The sequence below is a fragment of the Mauremys reevesii genome, linkage group 2 (assembly GCF_016161935.1).
Source record: "Mauremys reevesii isolate NIE-2019 linkage group 2, ASM1616193v1, whole genome shotgun sequence".
NCBI classification, from domain to species: Eukaryota; Metazoa; Chordata; order Testudines; family Geoemydidae; genus Mauremys; species Mauremys reevesii.
The window spans coordinates 171,827,949-171,848,089 of NC_052624.1; the positions used below are offsets into that span (position 1 = coordinate 171,827,949).

The following is a 20,141-nucleotide window of genomic DNA, read 5'->3' on the forward strand; positions in this document are numbered from 1 at the left end:
CCCTTGGGAACTGATGTAAACCGTAGTAAGTTGTCAGCAGTTACAGCTACTGGGTAATCAAGTGTGAAATTTATAGATATTTACCTTTTAGAGGGTTTTTGTTGTATTTTTGCAACTTTTCTGCAGACCAATTTGCCCTTGGTGAATGATGTATTCTACCTGTGAACTCCTAATAACGGAGTCTTTCTCTGCAAACTCGTTCTGTTTGAATGCTTTGTAGAGACTTATGTTGTGTGTGAGTTTAAACTATGGTAAATAGACTTCAGCACTGACTGCAATGGTATATCATTTGTGGTGGAAAACCATAACAATTTAGTTGTACTCAGCTTGATCTCCAGTACTATTTTTCTCAATGTCAGTGCAAACAAATTCCTGTACATTTTCCGTTGCCTCCAAGAAAAACTTCCATAAAGAGAGAAATGTTAAATGAGCCCAGGCTTAAACATTAAAGCTCTGAACCTGCAAACATGTATATATGTGCTTAACTTTAAGCATGTGAATAGTTCCACTGATATCAGCGGGACTACTCAAACATATACCTAAGTATTTCAGGATTGGGTCTTAAATGAGTTTGCTGTAAGTTCTTCTATCATGTTTGCTAAGGCCTTGGCTACACTTGCAAGTTAGAGCACATTAAATCAGCCCTGGGCTCCCTAACTCCTGAGGTGTCCACACTGGCAAGACACTTAGAGCGCCTGGACTCTGCAGCTGGAGCACTCCTGGTAATCCCCCTCCACAAGAAGCATAAAGCTTGCTGCGCCCTGGTTGAAACGCCCGGGTGTCAGTGTGGATGACATGTTGCATTATTGCACTGTGATTGGCCTCTGGAAACGTCCCATAATCCCTTGAAGTCAAGTGACCACTCTGGTCATTGTTCTGAACTCAGCTGCAGGCATGCGGATATCCTCTTTCAAAGCACTGTTTCTGACAACCGGCATGCTTATCTGCTCCGGGACAAAGTAAACCATTACTGTGGAATGCTGCTGCTGCTGAGGCAGAGGTGTGTGTGTGTGTGTGTGTGTGGCTGATGTCTGGGTTTCCCCTGCTGCTGTCTGAACTTACAAGACAGCATGCTGACACACTCTCTGCTCCCCAAAACACAGTCTCTCCCCCCACATAAACGCAACACACTCCCTGTCACATTCCACCCCACCCAATTTGAAAAGCACACTGTAGCCACTTGCATACTGGGATAGCTACCACAATGCACTGCTCTCCGTGTCATTGCAAGAGCTGCTAATGTGGCCATGCCACTGTGCTTGCAGCTGACAATGTAAACACATGGCAGTGCTTTCCCTGCTGCTATCTCTGAGGGCTAGTTTAACTCCTGGCGCTCTACATCTGCAAGCGTAGCCATGCCCTAAGTATTCCCACCTGCTTGTAAACTGTGGAGAAGTTTGGATTCAGACTTTGACTTGCCTCTACCTCTGCAATGGGTCTGAACTAGAATCATTGCATGAATCTTTGAGCACATTTAGTTTTTTATTTACATCTGAGCTTTGCAGCCTATAACTCTAGTAAGGATCACATCTTATTTTTTACTTCATCAAGTGATCCAGCCTTCGTGATCCAGTCCAGCTTCTGGCAATCAGATGTTTAGGGACAACCAGAGCATGGGATTGCACCCCTAGCCATCTTGGCTAATAGCTGTTGATTGAGCTAACCTCCATGAAATTATCTAATTCTCTTATGAATCCAGTTATACTTTTGTCCTTCACAACATCCCCTGGCAATGAGTTCCACCAGTTGACTGTGTGTTGTGTGAAGAAGTACTTCCTTATGTTTGTTTTAAATCTGTGGCATATTAATTTCATTTAATGACTCCTAGCTCATGTGTTATATAAAGGGGTAAATAACACTTCCTTATTCAGTTTCTCCTCCCCATTGATGATTTTATAGTTCTCTATCATATCTCCCCTCAGCCATCTCTTTTCCAAGAAGAACAGCCCCAGTCTTTATAATCTCTCCTCATATGGAAGCTGTTCCATTTCCCTAATCATTTTTGTTGCACCTTTCTCTGTACTTTTTCCAATTTTAATATATCTTTTTTGAGACGAGGCGACCAGAACTGCACACAGTGTTCCAGGTGTGGGCGTACAATGGATTTATATTGTGGCATTATGATATTTTCTGTCTTATTATCTATCCCTTTCCTAATGATTCCTAACATTCTGTTTGCTTATTTGACTGCTGCTACACATTGAGCAGATGTTTTCAGATAAGTAGCCACTATGACTCTAAGGTCTCTTTCTTGAGTGGTAACAGCTAATTTAGAAACCATCATTTTGTATGTATAGTTGGGATTATGTTTTCCAATATACATTACATTGCATTTATCAACATTGAATTTAATCTACCATTTTCTTGCCCAGTTACCCAGTTTAGTGAGACCCCTTTGTAACTCTTCACAGCCAGCTTTGAACCCAGCTATCTTGAGTAATTTAGTATCATCTGCAAACTTTCCACCTTACTATGTATTCTTTTTTCCAGATTATTTATGAAGATGTTGAACAGCACTGGTCCTGGGGGTGAGGGGCACTATTTACCTCTCTCCACTGTGAAAACTGACCATTTATCTTTTAACCTGTTACTGATCCATGGGAGGACCTTCCCTCTTATCCCATGACTGCTTAGTTTGCTTATGAGCCTTTCCTGAGGAACCTTGTCAGAAGTTTTCTGAAAGTCCAAGTACACAGCCTTATGTCTAGTGATTGATGTTGCTGACTGCTGTAAATTGTAATTCCTATTTATTCTTCAAGGCAAGGTCCCATTTCAGGAAAGTATCCCAAATTTACAAACCCCAAGCATTCAAAAATCATCAGTCAGGCCCCTAAAAATCATGAGATTTAAAAAATAATACATTTTGGGACATCTTATTTGCCTTCTGCTTTTTGAACATTTAGGGTTCATATTTCAAGCCTTTCTTCACAATGCTGAGGGCTAGAACTTTGTTTAAAAAAAACCAAAACAGACTTAAGATGAGATTCTCAGGTTATCCTGTAACTCCAGGAGCTGGGGATTTAAGTAAAACACCAAATATTATGAGACTCTCAGTAAAATCATGAGAGCTGGCAACACAGGAAGCACATAAGCATGTGCTTAACTTCAAGCTTGTGCTGGATTGAGTTAATTACGTGCTTAAGTATTTTCCTGAATCAGGACCCAACGGAAGGCTGAGCACGCTCTCACCTGATTTTCTGGTCCTTCAGTGAGACCTCCAGCAAAAACAGAGAAGGTAAACATTTATATTCCTGATATTTCTAAGGTTTAAAAAATGTGGTAGGAAAAAACCTCTTTAAAAATACTTTTTCTGTTTATCTTTTTTATACACCGGAAAGAAGCAAAAAAGGGCCCCAAACCAATTGATTTTTCTTACCTTTGAAGTTCTATCAAAATCTTGTGTGTGTCAGCACTCTTTGTAGTTCTATAACTTTAGAGGTACTTTCTCTGAAATAATTAGTGACAGTTTATGGGGGTACATACACAGCTACTTAAACATGTGTATTATAATGTAAAACACTGCTATTAAAGTTTATGTTGTGAAGATAAAATGGGTTGTATGGTTTTCAATTCACTTTTTGAAGTGTTAAAGCTTAACAGCTTTTGTACCTCCCATGTGAGAGGTGAAAAATGAAAATCTGTTCATTAGACATGGATATTATTTAAGAATGAGAAGTAACTGCACGTTCTCATTTCTTCTGAAATCACTGATTGCTTGCAGATTTTTCATAGTTTGTTAAATGACAAAAGGAACAAGAATTAAGCTGGAATTGCAAGATGGGTAGTGAAGCAAACCAAAGTAGGTCTTATGACACTGGGAGAATAGTGTGAAGTTCACTCTAGTTATGGGATGTATGTGATACCTATTTAAGGGCTGACTGGGGAGGGAGGACAATAACAACAAGAGTTAATCTGGAAAGGATGTCTTGTCCTCAAGGTGAGAATGGCCAATGAGTGCGTTCTGGTGATGTCTTGTTTCTAATTTTTTTTTTCAGTGAGTGCATTGGCATGTAATGAATAGTTTTAGATAGGAATTCAGTAGAATTGGGTAAAAAACCCTTATTTAGATTCTAGAATGAAGGGCTCAGTCCTGCAAGATGCTGAACACTCTGGTCCTGATCCAGCAAGCAGCTTAAATATATGCTTAATTTAAAACACAATGGGACTACTCCCATGCTTAAATGATTCAGTGCCACAGTGCTTGACATTTCAGAAAGGAGGAACTAGGAAGTGGCAGAAAGTAGAGGGAAAAGAAGACCCTACACAATGTTTGAGTGGATAGCAAAGAAGGTCATCGGGGAAAGAGGGTAATTTGGGTAAAGTGGACCACAGAGAGAGAGAGAGAGAGAGAGAAGTTTAGCAAAATGGTGATGCTAGCTATGTGAGGAAATAAAACTGAATATGAGAGATTGTGAGCTGTGTGTGTGCTTACTGGCTGGTGAGGAAGGAAAATTATGAAATGCACATAAAATTGAAACTTTGAAGAGAAAAGAAATGATAAAAGAAGAGAAACAGGTAAAACTTAAATGAGAATTTGATTATTAAAAAGATTCTAGGGGAAGAACAGTGTGGAGACACACTTAAATGTGTCTGTGGAAGAATATATAATAAAGATATAGGGGAGAGAGAATAAAATAAAAAGAAGGTAGCATAGAAAGTGTGTTTGTTTTTACTTTGTAGAAAGTCTGGTAGAAATAAATGAGGACTCTGTTTATCTCCCTGTCGAGCAATGTTGGGTTTTCTTCATTCGTATTCACACTTTTGGCACTGTTTGCTGACACTCTCTGGGTGGAGGTGGGGGTGGGGGCACTAGCATGATGAGCTTTTTTTTTCCTTAACGTGACTCAGGATTTACATTCTATATGGCAGTTTTCTATGACAACGTGTTGGCATCTACGTAGGTGGTGTTTGAGTTAGTATTTATTCAAACATTTAAATGAAGAAACCAAATACAGCCATGGAGAAAATGGTATATTATCTCTCATTTGAAACAGGTGGTCAGCTACTTGAGTGCATATCCTACAGCTCCTTTTGTCATAAGGAATGGTGACCACAGGTCAGGGCATTTTGAGGGAAGATGAATCTGGTTGGATTACAAAATCTATGACTTGACCTTTGTTTATGAGTATGCCACAAAGGCCGGGCATGGTGGTTAGAGGTACTTCAGGCCCTTGGTTCCACACTGTTCTTAAGTAATCTAGCACAGGTTAACATCACCACAACCATTCTCTGGTTAAGCAGAATGAATACAACCCTGAGGAAAACTTTAATTCCATGCCTGATCTGGCAGCAGTTGCAACTGCTGAGTGTTGTAAAGGCTCACCTCTGTGTTTAGGAACCGAGGGCACCATGGCAGTATTTGTGGCTTGTTATATGCTGGATTCTGAGTCCAGAACAGGAAATTGATTCAGTCCATTATTTTGTTTTTCTTCTCTTAACAAAATATTTACTAGGCAGTAGTCAAGTTAAAGGAATTTTACAAGGGATGGAGTTAACTAGCTCACAGCTACCCGTTTAAACATTGTATTGTAAAACTTCCAGAAGTCCACATAACATATGGCATTATCACTTTAGTCTTTAGTATACCGTGGGCACAGGCTTCGTCTTTTCACTTTTGGATTAGATTAAATATAACATTGCACATGCTTGCATCAGCCAGGCATGATTATTTCCAGAGTAAATGATCGCAAGCAGAAAAGGTTGAATCCTGAATTACCATTGTGATGGGCTGGAACCCTTGGGACATCACCTGGTGTGCTGGGATGCCACTGAGTCAGACTGTTCTGCTAGGCTGGGTCCCCTTTACCTGGCCTTGCTGGCTCCCCAGCCTTTTCTAGCCAAGCACACAGGCAGGGCCACACCCAGCTGCAGAGAGAGACAGAGATCAGCTCTGGGAAGAGGTCCACCCCCCCTTGGAGTATAAACCCAAAATTATATGAAATTCGCCTCTTCCCTCAATGTGGAGGAGGGTGTACACAACTTCTTGCCCCCCAGTTAAAAATCACATAAGCTGGGTTATATTGTAAACCAGAACTAGATGTATTAACTATAACAGGTATATTTTAAGTAGTTAAGGAGATAGAGAGAACAAGGCAGATTACTAAGAAAATAAAACGGAGCACGCAAACTAAGCTTAATACACTAAAGAAACTGGTTACATGCAAGTTCTCACCCTAAATGTGATTCTGATAATCTTCTTCACAGACCAGACAGCCTTCCAGCCTGGGTTCAGTTCTTTCCCCCAGTTCAGTCTTAGTTGTTTCCAGCAGTCATCTTGGGTGGGGTAGCAGGGGAGAATTGAAGACCTGGATTACCTCACTCCCCACCCTTAAATAGGATTTGCATAAGGCGGGAGTCCTTTGTTTCCTATCTTGTCCCCTTCCCCCCCAAGCTTCTTGTGGAAAAGTACAGAATTCAAGATGGGTTCCAGTATCAAGTGACATGTTCACCTGCCTCTGTAGGTCCCCTGTAGCCAACCTTCATAGGCTGACCCACAGGTTCACAGGAAGACTAAGTTCTTTTACAGTCCATTGTCTCTTGCTGATGGGCCATCAGCATTGTCAGGTTTTTTCATTGCTGTACCTTAAGTGTTAGCAGTGGGTGTCACCCAAAGTAGCATAGTTGAAATACAGATACATAGGCAATATTCCTAATTTCAGATACAGAAATTATACATGCATTCAAATAGGATAATCATATTCAGTAAATTATAACCTTTCCAATGATACCTTACAAGAGTTATCTTGCATAAAGCATACCTTAGTTAGCCTACCACAAGCATATTTTCATAAAGAATATGGAGTGTAATGTCACAACCACATTAATGCAAACACCTTTTCATAAGACTGTGGGTCTATCTCTGCTCTTGTTGAATACCATGACAAAACTCTCACTGAGGACAGAATTGGGCCTCTTGCTCAAATCGTGGTGTCTCATCATTGTAGCATGTGATACATGGGTCTCTGTGGTTAGTATGTTGAGCAAATGGATACTTAAATCTATATAATTTACAATAGCATTTTCCAAACTTCTGAAAGCTGAGCCTTTCTTCAGGAAAATGAAATCGGTAGTGTCACCTTTCAACCCCTCCATGTTGTTGACAGAGCAGCATGGGGGAAGCTTGGAATATGACTATTCTCTTCCTCCTCCCTATACCCCCACTGGACAAGCAATTGATCAGGACACACCATACACTATGGCAAAGGTTGATTAAAGGATCACAGTAACACAGTCTCCAGATCACTTTAAGTGGTGCATCGCATTTATGTAAGTTTTATAGAAGTTTTATTTTTCCCCACTGTATAATGGAGTATAGAAAATGACCACTTAATAATTACTGTCTCCCTAGCAGGGCAGAATCTTATCTGATGTATTTTAGTATGGTAGATATAGATAAATGTAGCAGCATGTTACCCAAACTACTCAGCGATGCTTGGCATGTATCTCAGATTAGAATTTAAATAAATACAGTACTGATACCAAATTTCCCATTGCTCTTTGTTATGAGTAAGGCTGTTGATCCTTAGGGCTGCAGGAAATAATGAACAGGTATTTCCTACCATCACTGTCTTCTGCTACATTTATTTATTCAGGTCTGTCCTGTGTGGGAATGAAAGTACCCCAATATTTTTTCCCCTTAGTTTGCTAGCTATTGATCACATTCTTTTATGATGATACTGTGACCTTGGGAAACGAATGTGCAGATTGTCATTGTTTCTGGGTGAGGCATTCCTTCTAAGGCACTGGTTAATCTCATGTATCAAAACCAAGAGATAGAATCCACACTCATAAGAAGGCTTAATTGTCCACATATTGTTATTCATGTAGCGCACCTCTGTTCTGCTGTTGTTAGCACCCAGTCACCCAATAAACCCTGCTTTCCCTGTGGTAATATATACACACACCCGCACCTACAGTATCCTGCAGTAAGGTAGATAGTACTTCTCAGTCACAGATCTCAATGAAATTTATTATTCCCATTCCCATTCCACAGATGCAGTAACTGAGATATAGAGAGTTAAATGGCTTGCAAACAGAACAGAGCAAATCAGTGTCTTTAGGTTTCTAGCTTGCCCTTTGTTTGATGGGTTTTAGCTTAAATATTCCTAGAGGTACTTTTAATTTGGATGCTACAAGTGTGAGAATACTGTTCCATGGATTTAATTTACCAAGTGTTAGTCAAGTCTTGACCCTGAAGTTGTGTGAAGGTTAAGTGGGTATTGAATATGAGAGAGAAGCTAAATGAAAAGAGTACAGAACCCCTGCTTGAAATTGTTTTTTCCTTCCACTTGTTTAACTAGCCCCAGCCCAGGTTAATTGAAAATGAGAACTCCAGATTGTGAGCTTTACAGCGCAATCATCTCTTCTGAGAGCATCTTGAGGAGGTTGATGGGGAAGCCACTAATAGAAGCATTCATACTTGGTGAATGGGGGGAGTGCATGAGAAATCAATAAGATGAGGTAAAGTACTTGCTATGTCATCAAGCTGAACCTCAACCATGTCTTCACTCTGGTCATGAAAATAAGACAATGCAGTAGTGCTGGAGAGAATGGAAAAAGGCTGCTGCTTATTCTACAGTAGATTGTCAATGTCGTGACTTATGGTGATAAAAGAGGCTCTTTCTCTTATTGTCCTCATCATGGCTACCACGACCCTTCTGTGAGCAAAAATTGAAATGAATGTCTCCTGAAAGAGGAGGTGCAACTGTTCCCAGTCTGACAAGGCATTTGGAGAGTTTTACTGAGGAAGTCATGCATGAACATAAGAACAGCCATACTGGGTCAGACCAAAGGTCCATCCAGCCCAGTATCCTGTCTACCGACAGTGGTCAATGCTAGGTGTCCCAGAGGGAGTGAACCTAACAGGTAGTGATCAAGTGATCTCCCTTCTGCCATCCATCTCCACCCTCTGACAAACAGAGGCTAGGGACACCATTCCTTACCCATCCTGGCTAATAGCCATTAATGGAATTAACCTCCATGGGTTTATCTAGTTCTCTTTCAAACCCTGTTATAGTCCTAGCCTTAACAACCTCCTCAGGCAAGGAGTTCCACAGGTTGACTGTGCACTGTGTGAAGAAGAACTTCCTTTTATTTGTTTTAAACCTGCTGCCCATTAATTTCATTTGGTGGCCCCTAGTTCTTATATTATGGGAGCAGGTAAATAACTTTTCCTTATTCACTTTCTCCACACCACTCATGATTTTATATGCCTCTATCATATCCTCCCTTAGTCTCCTCTTTTCCAAGCTGAAAAGTCCTAGCCTCTTTAATCTCTTCTCATATGGGACTCATTCCAAACCCCTAATCATTTTAGTTGCCCTTCTCTGAACCTTTTCTAATGCCAGTATATCTTTTTTGAGATGAGGAGACCACATCTGTACGCAGTATTCAAGATGTGGGCGTACCATGGATTTATATAAGAGCAATAAGATATTCTCCGTCTTATTCTCTATCCCCTTTTTAATGATTTCTAACATCCTGTTTGCTTTTTTGACTGCCGCTGCACACTGCTTGAATGTCTTCAGAGAACTATCCACAATGACTCCAAGATCTCTTTCCTGATTAGTTGTAGCTAAATTAGCCCCCATGGAAGTCAGCGGCCTCTGATCTTTGACATGGTGCAGTGCATGCTTATATCACCAATCCAAGCTTTGGGAAAAAGCAGTTCTAAACCTGTGATTTACTCAATAATTAAATAATCCCAGATGTTAAACACCAGTTTTGCTGTGTAAACAGTTGGAAGGAACCCAGCTTCTTTCTTTAAGTTCTGGTTTGTGCTGAAGATTTAAAAAAGATAATACTTGAAAATAAATGAACTCATATTGTCAAAAGACTGAGGGGAAAATGGGTATAATGATTTCCTCTAGCTGTCTTCTGTTGATTTCTTTTGTTTATTTAGATTATAAGATCTTTGGGGCTTGGACTGTATGTATGTGTAGTGCCTAGCACAATGGGACCTTGATCTAGGTTTTGGCTTTTATCTATTATTGTAATGTAAATAATAATACTAATAAACTATTCTGTGTGAAGTGAGGAATATAGGCCACATAGTATGCCTTGGGTACATATCTATACTTTTATTTAAATATCTGTCCACAAGCTATTATGTCACATATGTATGGCACACCTACGGTGGCCTGGGTAGAGGTTACAAAAGCTAATATGCTTGTCACATCACAGAAGTCAGTAATCATCGATTCAAATGGTTATTCTTACAGGTATCACTCCAATAACTTCAGTTGAGTTTTATCCACTTATGCCCATGTTGCAGAGGTGCAAATCAAGAATTATGGACTACATTATGAGCACATGACACAATAAATTTAATTCTGAGTATTTACAGTGTTTGGAAGGGTAATACAATATGTAATAATTACTAGAGTCCTTGCCAGCTCACATGGTGAAGTGGCTACTATGAGTTAATTCATTCAGTAGAGTTATAGAATATGATCTGCTAAACTTTGGACACGTTATGGGTAGGGCCCTACTGAATTCATGGCCATGAAAAACATATCACAGACTGTGAAATCTAGCCTCTCCCCCGTGAAATCTGGTCTTTTGTGTGCTTTTACCCTAGACTATACAGATTTCCTGGGGGAGACCAGCGTTTCTCAAATTGGAGGTCCTGACCCAAAAGGGAGTTGCAGGGGGGTTGCAAGATTATTCTAGGGGGTTTCAGTATTGCCACCCTTACTTCTGCGCTGCCTTCAGAGCTGCGTGGCTGGAGAGCAGCAGCTGTTGGCTGGGCACCCAGCTCTGAAGGCAGCACCCTGCTAGCAGCAGCGCAGAAGTAAGAGTGGCAATACCATACCATGCCACCCTTACTTCTGTGCTGCTGCCTTCAGAGCTGGGCGGCTGGAGAGTGGCACTTGCTGACTGAGGGCCCAGCTCTACAGGCAGCAGCGCTGAAGTATGGGTGGCAATACTATACCATGCCTTCCTTCTGCGCTGCTGCTGACGGCGGCTCTGCCTTCAGAGCTGGGCTCCCGGCCAGCAGCCTCTGCTCTCCAGCTGCCCAGCACCTCTGCCAGCAGCAGTAGCGCAGAAATAAGGGTAGCGGTACCACAGCCCCCCCTACAATAACTTTGCAAACTCCCCCACACAACTCTGTTTTGTGTCGGGACCCCTACAATTGCAACACTGTGAAATTTCAGATTTAAATAGCTGAAATCATGAAATTTATGATTTTTAAAATCATGTGACGGTGAAATTGACCAAAATGGACCGTGAATTTAGTATGGACCTAATTATGGACTTGTATGTTAGAGAGACAAGGTGGGTGAGGTAATATCTTTTATTGGACCAAGTTCTGATGGTGTCAGAGGCAAGCTTTTGATCTTACACAGAACCCTTCTTCAGGTTTTCAGGGCTTATATGTTGTGAATCTAGGTCAAAAATACATCAAATGGATAATCTAAGGATTTCAGATCAGGTTCTGGAATACGTAAGACGAGTACCTTTCTCATCTTGTTATTGAATGCTCTTATTCATAGCCTTCCAAGGTAGAAATGTAGGATGATAGGTGGCTGGAAAGGGAAATATGGCTGTTCAGTTACTGACCCTTCCCTTTCAAGCAGAAGCACTGCTCTGTGCCTAAATACATGTGTCTTAGAATTAGTGAGTTAGTGATTGCTGTTGAAGCTGAATGTAGTCAGCAAAACAGTGAAAACTTTCTCAAAAACCAGAAGCTCACCTTCCCTTTGCGATCACAAATTCACTAACTTCTGAGTGACCTTGCTCCTCTGGGTGTGTTTGTATATATAGGAATGAAGGGAAAGGATACTGAGGGAAAGGATGACTTGCTTTGGGAAGTTATTCTCAGAAATTTGTTGACAGGTGGCATCTACATTATTTAAGAACTTCATGCATGTTGCTTCCTCTTCAATCAGATGCTCTCTGGCTTTACTGAGTGTATTTATGAATCCATTAATAGATACTACTTAAATCTTCATGTCTTACACATGTATATTGAATATTGATGTTACTGCTGTGGCCAAAGCTGACATGTAGGAAAAATTGATCTAATTAAATGAACAGATGTCATTGAGATGGTGAAAGGCTTTTCTAAACTCAGTTCTTACAGTTCTGACCAAATACTTGCAAAGGGAAATTAACATTTTTATTGACAAGTACCGGTAGTTATTTATCTTTTAATGTGAACTGTTAGTGTTCTGCAGTATTGCTACTACTGCTGCTTCATCTGTCTGACATAATTGGAGGGCCAAATTCTTTTAGCTTTACAGATTTCAATAATGTCATTGAAGTCAATAGGACTATGCAGACTGAGGGAGAAAATATGACAAAAGGAAAAAGATGCAGTGTGCGCTTGTATGTATAGTGTTTTATTAATTAGATGAGCCTATATGGAATTTTATCTCCTTTTACTTCTCTCATATTCTTGCCCTGATTTTAATGTGATTTTACTGTGTGAGAAGCACTAAAATAAGTGTTTTGATCAAATTTCATTCTAATTATTGCAAGCAATCCTAATACTTCAATTACTGAGAAATCCTTTGCGAATTCTCCTGTCTAGCAGTCCTCCACCCCACAAAGTCTGTGTACCAGTTAAGTTAACAAATAAGAGATTATTTCCTTTCTCAACCTTCCCCCCTCCCCCCCCCCAAAAACCAACCAAACAAAAAAACCCTCCTCTATCTTCATGAAAGGCTTCATCCTGTAAAGTGCTGAGTGTCTCCTGGGACATGGTAAGTATCCTCTGCTCTCCTTGCAAAGATTGTTAAACATGCTCAGGACTGCAGGCTTTGGCTGTAAAAGTGGAAATGCTATAGGAAGTTGACCCATGTCAGTCATGACTTCTCACATTTTAACAGGGTCAGGCATTTTAAACTGAGATAGTCTTTGACCAAAATTCTCAGGTAAGAATACCTTTCCCCCTATCTCCACCCAAACTTGAAGGTAATTCAGATCTGGACCAGAACTCTGATACCAGCGGACAGATTTCATGATGCATGACAGAAGGGGGCCATGACTGGAACACACTGCAGTGCAGGATCAAAGTGAAGGAGTTGCGGAACACCTACCACAAGGCGAAGGAGGCAAACTGCCGCTCTGGTGCTGCACCCACAAGCTGCCGGTTCTACAAAGAGCTGGACGTGATACTCGGTGGCAACCCCACCTCCACTGCGAAGGCCACTGTGAATACTTCTTTTCCCATTAATGGTAACTTTCCTGTGCCACTCTGCTGTCACTGAGAGGCGTGGGGGAAGGTGGCTGTGTTTTAAATCACTGAATCAGTGGTCTGTGTGTTGCAAACAATACTGCTTCTGTAAAATGTTGCATTTTGGCTTCACAGACATGACCGGAGCCCAGCCTCCCTCTTTGTTATCATTGTCTGAATGGCTGCGCAGAATTAGAAAGCGGCCACAAAGAACTAAAGAGGACTTTCTGTGTGATGTCATGATGCACTCTGTGGCTGAAAAACAAGAATTGAGGGAGTGGCGGGAGACAGCGAGAAGAGGGACCGAAAGGAGAATGCGGTGCACCAGAACGAAGCCATGGAATGGTTCTTAAACGTTAGGGAGTGCCAAGCGGACACGCTCCAGGAGCTACTAGCACTGCAAACCGAGCAGCCCATTGCCGACTCCCAGTACCCACTGCACTCAACACCTGTCCCTCTGCTGTTTAGCCCTGCTGAAGTACAATCCCTGCTGCACTGTACTCCAAAGGACAAGGTTGCATATGATACCTGGGCATACACAAATCTTAGCCATCCTGGGACCCCACCTCCCCCATCCCCCACAGTGCTGATGTGTTTTTTTGTTTGTCTCTCTCCTCCAGTTGTTGTTTTTCAATAAAAGAATTATGTTGGTTTGAAAGCAATCTTTATTCCATTAATTGAAAGCAAACAGAGCTCTGCAAAGCAACAGGCAATTTTCTTAAATCATCATAGTGCATCATCTGCACCAATCACCATCACCTCCTAGCATTACAAGCACTGTACTCCCAAGCATAGCAACAAATATTCGTGGCTTTCAGCTTCAGATTGCTGCCTCAAGGCATCCCTGATCCTTATGGCCCCGTTCTGCACTCCTCTAATAGCCCTGGTCTCTGGCTGTTCAAATTCAGCCTCCAGGCGCTCAGCTTCAGTGGGCCATCCCTGAGTAAAGTTTTCACCCTTCCCCTGACAAATATTATGGTGCGTACAGCACACGGTTATAAGCACAGGAGTTTGTCATCGGCCAGGTCCAACCTCCCATATAGGCAGCGCCAGCTGGCCTTTAAACGGCCAAAAGCACACTCAACAGTCATTCTGCACTAGCTCAGCCTGTTATTGATCCGCTCCTTGCTGCTGTCAAGGTTCCCCATGTATGGCTTAATAAGCCACAGCATTCAGGGGTAGGCAGGGTCTCCCAGGATCACAATGGGCATTTTGACTTCCTCTATGGTGATCTGACCTAGGAAGAAAGTCCCTGCTTGCAGCTTCCTGAACAGGCCAGTGTTCCGAAAGATGTGTTTCATGCACCTTTACGGACCAGCCTCCGTTAATGCCCACAGTGATCCACAAGTGCCTGGAGAAGCATAGAGAAATACCCCTTCAGATTAATGTACTTGGTGACTAGGTGGTCTGGTGCCAGAATTGGAACATGCATGCCATCTATTGCCCCTCCACAGTTAGGGAAGCCCATTTGTGTAAAGCCATCCACAATGTCATGCCCATTGCCCAGAGTCACAGTCTTTCGGAGCAGGATGTGATTAATGGCCCTGCACGCTTCTGTCAACACACGTCCAATGGTCGACTTTCCCATTCCGAAGTGGTTAGCGACCGATCAGTAGCAGTCTGGAGTAGCCAGCTTCCACAGTGCAATCGCCATGCACTTCTCCAATGGCAGGGCAGCTCTCATTCTCATGTCCTTGCACTGCAGGGCTGGGGCGAGCTCATCACACAGTCCCATGAATGTGGCTTTCCTCATACGAAAGTTCTGCAGCCAGTGCTCGTCATCCCAGACATGCATGATGATGTGATCCCACCACTCAGTGCTTGTTTCCCAAGCCCAAAAGCAGCATTCCACTGTGGTCAGCACCTCCGTGAATGCCACAAGAATCTCGTGTTGTGACGAGATCAATGTCAAACTGCTCTTGCCTTTGTAGTTTAAGGAATAACTCCACTGCTACTTGTGACATGTTAGTAAGAGTGAGCAGTATATTGGTCAACAGTGTGGGATCCATTCCTGCAGACCGAAGAGGTAGAGCGCACAGTACACAAACAGCTGAAAGATGGTGCAAAATGCGGATGGAAGCATGGGGATTGCTGGGACGCAAATGCATCATGGGGCATTGGGACAGAGCCCAGGATGCACCATGACCCTCTCCACCTTCCCACAAGTCTTAGCGGCAGAAGAGGAAGAGATGCTCTGTGGGATAGCTGCCCAGAGTGCACCGCACCAAATACTGCTGCAAGTGTGAACACGCAGGCAGCTGTCAGTGTGAGAACACAACAGTGGTTTCCCTTCAGTGCTCTCTGAGTGGCACTGTAACTGCCGGTGATGTAACTCTGCCAGTGTAGACATACCCTAGTCTCCAGGCAAGGTTGAGCAATTCCCCTGGTGTGGCCTCATGCAGGTGAGTCACTGAATTGTAGCTCCCTTGCTAGACAATGGTTGTTGATGAGTTGTTTAACACCCCGCTCGGGTGTTTGTTACTTTCCTTGCTGTTGCCTCTGGGGAGCTAATATCTGGCTGAATCCCCAACTTACAGTATGTTTTAGTGACAGCCATACCACACAATTCTCATAACTTCATATGCATTAATGAAATACATAAATGGATAGAGAAATGACTTTCACATAATCTTTCCCTTGATGCCTTACAAGACGTGTTATATATAAGATCATGATTATATAAAAATGAATATGGGAGTTCCAGGATGCTCCCCCAAGGTATAGAATGTGGTGCATGGATAATATGCAAGGAACTGTGGTGGTCACAGAGTGCTCAGCAACATTTTTTCTATAGCTCTGAATATTTGTACTGGTGCCAGTTAAGCTGAGAGGAAGAATGCCAACTAGTGGAAAACAATATAGAAAATAATGTTTTATATATTGCTTGCTGTATTCTGGCACATTAAGGCACTTTACTGTGTAAATGCTGAGATGGGTAAAATGCATATATGGCAATGACTATAAGCAGATGTATCACCCACTATGTCCACAGAGTGCCATGGACATCTGTTGACAAAGGGACTATTGGCTAAGATAAGTAAAGGTGTTTCACTGTAGCATGCTATTAAAGTTTATTAATTTTTGTAGACAGGGTAGGGCAATAGTTATATGGGGCCTCTAAATGGTTTCTTAGAGCTATCGAGGAAGGGGGAGGGGAGGAAAAAAGGCCGGGTGTGTGTGTGTAGAAAATTCTCCTGAATTCATGGAGTTGCCAGTTTTTCTCCAATATGTTCTCTGCAGGCTAAAAGTAGGATTTGAAAAAAATCTTTGCTAAGATCTAACAATACATGAAGAAATGAGGAGATCCTTTTTCCAAGTACTGCTTTATGCAGAGTAGAACTATAATATTGACAAATGATTTCACACCGTGCAAAAGTACGAGACTCAGCCCTTAAACCGCAGGAATCTCCAATAATCATAGCCTGATCTTTTCCCAGTCCTTTTCCCCTAACACTTTCTCCCCAGTGGTTCCCAAACTGGGGTTCGCAAAATGTTATAGGGGGTTCTTGGGAAAAAATTCCCTTACGGGAGACATAGCTGTCCCTAGGGAGAATGGGGCCAGAAGCCCGGAGCCCCTGGACTTCCAAGAGCTAAGCAGATCAAAGCAAGCATCTCTATCACACTGAGGAGATCTCTATGGTTCTTCAAGACTCCTTATAAGAAATGGAAAGGGAGGTGAATATTTTTTGCTGTTTTTAAAATTAAATAGGCAGCTAGTAGTGTTTTAAAAATTATTATGAAGAACAAGTTTAAGCTTCGTTTTAACATACATTGTTTGCCTGGACTGCTCAAGACCTGAATGCTTGTGTAGGAGGAACGCTTTGAGTTGGCTTCTTAAATACCTTCATGCTGTTTCACATCTGACACTCCTTGATGAAACGTAGGAGCCTTGTCTTATAACAGGCTTATTCAGAGTGATGATAGCTATGAAAGTGAGATCTTGGAAGAGTGTTGCTGTTTTCATAATGTAATAAAAATACTGTAATGATTAATAATAAGAAATAGTGTGTATAATAAGCATGTCTTAAAAACAAATTTTATATTTCCAAGATCACTGCTTTTATAATTTATATTCAGGTAAAGGAGAAAATTCCTGGAAATATTCATTTTTAGAAGGGGGTTTGCGAGACTTGACATTTTAGTGAAAGGGGTTTACAGGTTGTTAAAGTTTGGGAACCACTGTTCTATACTCATTTTGTGCTTCTGTCCCTTTTTCCTCCCCAGTTATCTTTTGTTTCTATTGTTTTCTGTTTTTATTATTTTCATTACAATTTGCTTGAATCCTGTTAGCCAAAACTTTCATAAGTGCTCACTAATTCTGGCTACCTCAATTTTTGTGTGCCCAGTTTGATACTACTATGTCAGCGTTCAAGTCAGTGGGATTCATGGATGCCCAACAATTCTGAAAATTAGGCGCTAGTCATTGCAAGGACAGCATTTAGTGGACGCTTCTGAAAATTTGCATCAGAATCGCTAGAGAGAACGCAGCTCAGGTACAGGTCTTAATGAATCCAGAGCTTGGGGTTGTTTAGTTCCTGGGATTTGGCTGAGGTCCCTCTCTTGTCAGTTATATATTGTAATAAAGTATACTTAATATGTACTGTTCAGATCTCCAAAAAAACATGCAGGATACATTAAATTGTACTCTCTATATATTTAATTATGTAATGGAGAATAATTTACAATGCAGTGACGTTTTATTCATTGTGGGAGGAGCTAAATCTAAATACAGTTGCACCACTATGGTGCAAGCACACACACACACACCCACCCACCCACCCAATGGCATTGAAACAAATGCTACTCAAAGTCTGCTGGAAACTGCAGCAGTGTACCTAGTAGAGTGCTGGTTAATTTACTAGCAATTTTGAGAAATATGGTAGAGGTTAACATTGAGTAGGCTATACTGATTATATTGAATCTGACTCCACACCTTTGGTGGTACTTACTTGAAGATATGATGTATGTACAGTAGTTACTTCAGAGGTTAGTGTCATACTCTTTGAATTACGATTGCATTCAAGAGAACTATATGGAAACTTGAATGCATTTTAAACAATGATGTGTGAATGTACCTTGAACTTAGTATTTTAGAATGTGACTCTTCAGAATATATGAATACAAATTATGAGCCTGAACCCTGCAAACTCTTAATACTAGGTGAAATTCATCCCTGTGCAGAGGACCAGCAGAATGTCTATGTGCCACTAAATCCTATACTGATAGCTAAAATGATGCATAGGCCTGATGCTGGATTTCTGCATGTTGGTGAATTTCATCCTTAGGTGAATAGACTTCACTTGTGTGGCTAGCCCTGTGGGTAAGCCCTGTCTTTCTACAGTTTAATGCTCAATTTACTGCCAAGTTAGCAAAGGCTTAGCAAAAAATACAACAGGGTAAATGGCTAATTTAAGTACCTTTGTTTTACCTTCAAAATGTTTCACTTTGCTTCAATATAAATAACATTGATGTAAATGAAAGAACATAGAAAACATTTGACATATTAAAAATATTTAACAAAAGAGAAAGTTGTGGTTTGTAGATTAAATTGGAATAATGTTATCTGCTTTGTAAAGTAAACTGACTTTTAAAACAATGGGATAATAATTTCCTTTCTGCCCTATGCACTAGTGGATCTTATTTACTCTTTTGAATTACTCTCTCTTTCTCAAATGAATGTAATACTATAAAAACCGGAAGGCCTGAAATGGGTATAACATGGACAGTAATAATGCAAGCTTCTTACTTTTCCCTGCCTGTGGACTTATAGCCTGAGCAAGTAGAATCACCTCTGGGAATGAGACACTACTTCAATTTTCTATCTATACATGTTTGATGTTTGGCTTCTCCTGTATGATTGTGAATGAGGTGCCAGTTGTAGTGGTGGTTTGTGTGAGGTCATTTTGCAAAGTTTTGGTTTGTGATTCAAATTTTCTTCCCCGGATCCAGTTCTTTTTGTAACTGACACTGAAATGTTAACGTGTCTCTTTACCGTCTTTTCCTTTGAGCTTGTGCTGGTTCTTAGAAACTGTCTACAAAGGAGATGAGCATTGAATCAGTTTCCACTTTGCTTAAATTGTAGAGTCTGCACATATCTCTTCTAAACTTTATTATGCCATAGCTGACTGAACATTTTATTCAAATAACTTTCCTTTTAAAAAAAAGAGAAGAGTTCATTTTCAAACATTGCTTTTTAACTTTGTAGAAACAGATTTAGACAGGCTCATCTAGTCTGTTGATCATTATTTAGCAAGCCTTCCCTCCGTGGAGTCCGGAGTAAACTACACACTGAAAGCAATCAGCAACGTCTCTAGTCAGTCTAATTACTTTATTCTGCCTCTCATCAGATGACAGAAAGAAGAATTGGAGAAAGAGAGTTTTCAGTTCAGATGCCATTTTGTATGCATGTATTAGAATGGCAGAAAATTAAATACCATAAAGATGCAGGAAAGTGGCTTGAACTTTAAAAATTCCAACCATTTCATCTTGGACTTTCATTCGGGCTTTAATTATCTTAGCGATTTTATTGTAGTATTTCCCAGCAGAATTAAATTCTCTGACCATGTCCACATAAATGACAAAGACAGCAATTCTACCTGAAGTCTTTTATGGGTGATTATAGGGAAAATAGTCACATAATTTAGATCAAGAGATTTAGGAATTTAGGGCCAGATTTTTAACCCTTTATTTACATTGGTTAGGAGTTATTAATTCAAGTAGCCCAGTGGCTTCAGATGAGTTATTTCTTACCAGTGTGTCTAAGGGGTTTAATAATCTGTCCCCAACTAATTTATGACCAAAAGTAAATTATAAAATGTAATTACCCAATTACTGAGCTGTCATGGTGTGGGGTCTGGTGTAAGAACATGAATGGGACAGAACAGAATTCTGCCAACATTCATCCTCTTACCAAGCATATTAGATCTTATACCATTGATTAGTCCTGCTGATTTCAATGGGA

General features: G+C 41.0%; 1 protein-coding gene across 18 annotated transcripts in view; it reads left to right on the plus strand.

The window, feature by feature from the left end:
- Window positions 1-20,141, plus strand: part of FARS2 (phenylalanyl-tRNA synthetase 2, mitochondrial) — a 324,031-nt gene that overhangs the window by 23,503 nt on the left and 280,387 nt on the right. Inside the window, exon 1 of one of the 18 annotated variants that reach the window (XM_039525764.1) lies at window positions 17,654-17,673. The exons of the other annotated variants lie outside the window; for them this stretch is intronic. The gene's annotated coding sequence lies outside the window, so the exon portion shown is untranslated. Of the gene's footprint in view, window positions 1-17,653; window positions 17,674-20,141 lie in introns of those variants that run through there. 18 annotated transcript variants of the gene reach the window in all.